Consider the following 4,914-nt stretch of genomic DNA (forward strand, 5'->3'; position numbering starts at 1 on the left):
AGTTTTTTATGAGAAAGAAGGGATTCTGATTTCAGAAGAAGATGAACTTGCTGAATTTGTTGCATATCATTATCCAAAGACTATGGCAGATGATATTAATGTTTTTCCAGCTGTGGTTCGTATTCCTGATGCGATGCTTCAAAAAGTTGACCCAGCAAACTCAATTTTACTCGAATATTTGACAATAATCAATCCTTTAATTGAGACTGGAAAGTTTTTGGATAAATTAATTTATGAATCATCGAAAAATCATAGAGCATCCAAGAAGAAGGTTCAGCCTAGTCCTTTACATGCTAGTCCTAAAAAAGTTGAAAAAGTATCTAAATTTCCTAAGAAAATTCTTCAAGGAGATAAAGTTTCAAAGAAAAAGGATCTACAGCCTTTGGTTGACGATACCACTATTCAAAAAAAGGAGGTTGTTGCTACCAAGACTAGTGTTCTGAAAAGATTGAAGAAAATGATTCACAAACCAATTCATTCTTCTGATCTTTATTATAAACCTCAAGTCAACAGGAAGAGGGTTCTCTTCCATGAACTTCCAACACCTGTTTCTCCATAATCAAAGAAAAGGAATGTTGAAGACATGGTCAAGCACATTTCGAAGAAACAGAAGAAGTAGAAGAAGCTTAGGAAATTGATGTTACAATAAGATTCAAATGATGAAGAAGTGGTTCTTGAAACACCACTTACAGATGCTACACTGGGCCATTCTTCACCTGTGAGGGATTCTCCAGTTATGTCGACTTTCGAGGAGACTGGAAATCTTGATGGCACTGTGGAAACTTCTATAGTGGACACCCATCAATCACGGTGAACAACCAAACCTTTCTATTCCTGAGAAGGCAACTGTCATACCATCTAAAGTTTCACATACCGAGTCATTTAATAAGGAGGTTCGAACATCAAACATCAATACAAATGTAACTGATACAGATGTAAATGTTAATAAGGGTGAAGGAATATTGAATAACAAATCCCAAGGTAATCCATCTTTCGTTACATCCTCATCTAACGAAACTTCTATCATTGATACTACTGTTTCGTTACCACCCTTTATTGTTCCAAATCCATCTCATATTCATGATTTCACTCATTCTCCTACTTTTGATATAATCATACAACAAACCTATTACTTCTTTATTTCCTTCCCAATCTCCTGGAGAACCATGCCATGTTCATGACGATGAAACTGATGATGGAGGGTTTGAAGGTTCATTTGCTTAAATACAGTTCAATTAGGAAGAAGAGAACATTCCTAATCACATGTTGATGTCAGGAAAACAATTTAAAATTATGAACAGGAAGCTGAATTCCTTGCTTCCATTACAAGCTGATGGAGAAGTTAAACATTCCTCGTCGGGTCTTGAGGTCGATGTCATGTTAAAAGCTCAAGAGCGTTGACTAATGGATAAGCTTGATAGAATGGAAAAGAATAATGAGGTTAGGGTCAAATCTCAGTCTGAATCTTTCACTAGTGCTCTTCGTGATTTGAAGGATACATCAAAGGCTCGACATGTTCTTTTTTTTCAAGATGTCAAAATAGTTCGAGAAAATGTCAATCTTAAAGTTCAAGAATTAAGGGAGGATATGACGAAGGAGATAGTTGCCTTAGATTACAATTATTCTACTCTTCATAATAAGGTAGATATAATTACTGATTATGTAACGAAAGCAATTGAACTGTATAATTCCTTAGCTCCAAAGATTGATAAAAATGTTGAGGTTGATGTTACCAGCTTTGGAAAAGTAGACAAATTGTTGATGGAGTTAAAAGATCTTATGTTAAAGTATGATTCGTCAAAGGCTTTAATCTTATCTCCTGAATTCTTCAATGAAAATTTCCGTATGATAGAGTCAACCATTAATAACAAATTGGCTCCACTTGCGAAGTTTGCGAACTTCATGCCAACAAATGCCGCACCTGTGAGCACAGGAGTAGAAAGGAGAAATGTTGGCAGTAGGAATGGATTTAAAGGAGAAGGTGGTTATGGGAATGTAAGTGGTGATGCGAAAATTGTTGGGAAAGTGCTGATTACTCAAATTCAAACATCTTTACCAAAAGCTTCGATTGTTAATTCATCAACAATAACAACAACAAGGCCTATCACAAACGGAATTGTTATTGGAACTACTCGTGGAGAGTCAAGATTATCAAAACCTAAGCCAAATGAAGAAGATAAAGGCAAAGGCAAAGGCATAGTATTGAATTGTTGAAAGAATAGAATAAAGCTGCTATTGAAGCAGAAATGGAAAAACAAAGACAAATACAGAGTATTTTTCAACAACGTGCAAGTGACCCACCTGGTCTTGATAAAGGTGATCCTACAAAGATTTATCATTGTGAGTATATTGAGGCTCTGGTTGTAGCAAGGGAAATGCATGATTTTGAAAAGGTGCCCAAAAGAAGTTTTGATACAGTAAACTCCAATATGAGTCAATTGGACTTTCCATTGAACAAAATGATGTTCTTGGATGAATAGTTTGAACTTGCTGACAAGTACATGTATAAGGTTGAGTATAGATGCATGAAGTTTTGTTTCCATGTTGTACTTGGAAAGAAGGAGGAGAAGATATTTTCTTTAGTCAAGATAGTTTGGGTTCTTGGCATATCCAAAGATGTTTTGTTTGAGGTTATGTTACAGAGTTATCGATATTATGCAGTCCGAGCAAACAATGTTACCTTCAATTTCTCGGTTGCAGACTTTCCCATGATGAATCTTCATGATTTATTAGTGGTGGCGTTGGTTATGAAGAGTGTGGATGTATCGAAACTTCAAGTGAGAAGTAAAGAAGATTTATTGAATGGGTTTGGTCACTTAAAGGTTTTCATCGATGGGTATTATGGAGCTTTAGCCTTAACAGATGTTGAGTTAGCTAAGTCACTTAATAAAGAAGTCGAAATTCCACAAACAATGCTAAAGTATAAGGCTAGTTTGAAAAATCTTGAAGATGGGTAAAACCTTGAAACCATTAGGAATTGTTTTTGTTGGGAAAAACAAGAAGGGCAATAATTCAAAATTTATGTTTCAAGTGTGTGATGTTGAAAGATACACAACTTTTCATTACACAAATCTCTTAGTTCAAATGAATAGCTATGAAAAGAATAATGATAAAGAGAAGGCAGATATTCGAAAAATTATTAACTGGTATGCTGAGATACGAAGGATAATACATCAAGTTGCGAAGGTATTAATGAACTAATTCGTCACTGCTCACTAAGAGGGAGAATGTAGATGTCGAAATTGGTTGTGAGGTGTTGAAAGTCATTATTATGTTTCGTTAGTTTGTAAGACTATTACAAGGGCATTTATGTTTCGAAACTTAGTGTATCTAGACCCTTGTATTTTTTGTTCGCTTTCATCTTTCCTATAAATAGGGAAGTGTACGAGAGTAGACAGGACTTTCATTTTGCTCTTCGATGTAAACTTGTCTAAACACTATGTACTCCTTGAAAGCTAATTTGAGCCAAATAGATATTATTTACATCTTGTGTTAATCATTCATAGTTTACTCTGATTGTGTTAATCATTCTCGATTTAATTGCAACTTCACAGGGCCCAATATGCGAGGTTGGGTGGGGCCCATTATGTGTTTGTTTATGTATGGTAGGTGGTATTTTGGGGAACTCACTAAGCTTTGTGCTTATGGTTTTTAGTTTATGTTTCATATACTTCAGGATTAAATGGGAAGAACTTGGGATGATTGCAGAGCACACACCACCTTTTTCCGCATTTTGGGATTTACTATGATGTATTGATATAATTTGTTTACCTTGGTTTTATGACAATGATGTTGTTTACTATTTTGTTAATCTAAAACAGAAAATATTACGGGTCTTACCAATGGGACGTTACAATTTGTCGACATAGGGATGGTTGAGCTGAGGCCATGTGCCAACAAACCCGGTATGTTAAGGTCGAGGTCACGTGCCAACAGACCTTGATTCTTGCGTTGAGGCCACGTGTCAACAAACCCGGTTTGATTAGGTTGAGGTCAAGGACCAACAAACCATGTATACATCCTTGTATTTTATCTGTACTTGTTTATGGTTTGGGGTATTTTGGAAAGCTCACTATGTTTTGGCTTACAGGTTGAATTTCAATGTGTCAGGTACTTCTGATGAGTGGGGAAAAGCAAATGTGTCATTATACACATCCTACTGCAGCTTATGTTGATTGATAATCCGATTCGATACATTGACTTATTATGATTTGTAAACATTGTTTTGGAAACATATGGATTTATGGAATTGTGTTTTTTTAAAAAAAAAAATTACTCTGAGTTTTTGAAATGTTACATAATTAAAACGCTAAAATATTACAAAATTATAAGGAAATATATTTAGATTTAGATATAAATTTCACTGAGTTAATTTGTGAATGATTAAAAAATAGAAATAATAAGTAAGATTTAAATTGTGAATGTTAAATCTAAATTATTTACGATTAATATTCACAGTTTAAATTTGACCAAATCAAGATGAAAAAAAGTTATATTGATTTTGATGTGTATTTATAGAGGACAAAATATTGATAATTTTTGTATATTTAGTTTTTATTGATAAAAAATAAAACTTAATATTGCAAAAAAAAAATAATAATAACAAAACGAAGTGAGTTTTTTTCGGAAAAAAATTGTTTTTATATATCAACATGAATGCCTATCAAAAAATGATAAAAAAAAAAAAAAAACAATTATGAATTTTGGTATATTTAGTTTTTTTTTTTTTTTTTTTTTTTTTTTTTTTTTGATAAAAAATATAGCCTAAAAAAAATAAACAAAAAAACGAAGTGAATTTTTTCGTAAAATACGTTACATACACATCCAATGTATAAATTCAGAACCTTCCATATATGAGTGAGCACTTTGTAGCAAATCCGGATCTCGTACTAGTATCGTCACAAAATCGGTACC

This window comes from Lactuca saligna, chromosome 9, assembly GCF_052625555.1.
Source record: "Lactuca saligna cultivar CGN05327 chromosome 9, ASM5262555v1, whole genome shotgun sequence".
Lineage (NCBI taxonomy): Eukaryota > Viridiplantae > Streptophyta > Magnoliopsida > Asterales > Asteraceae > Lactuca > Lactuca saligna.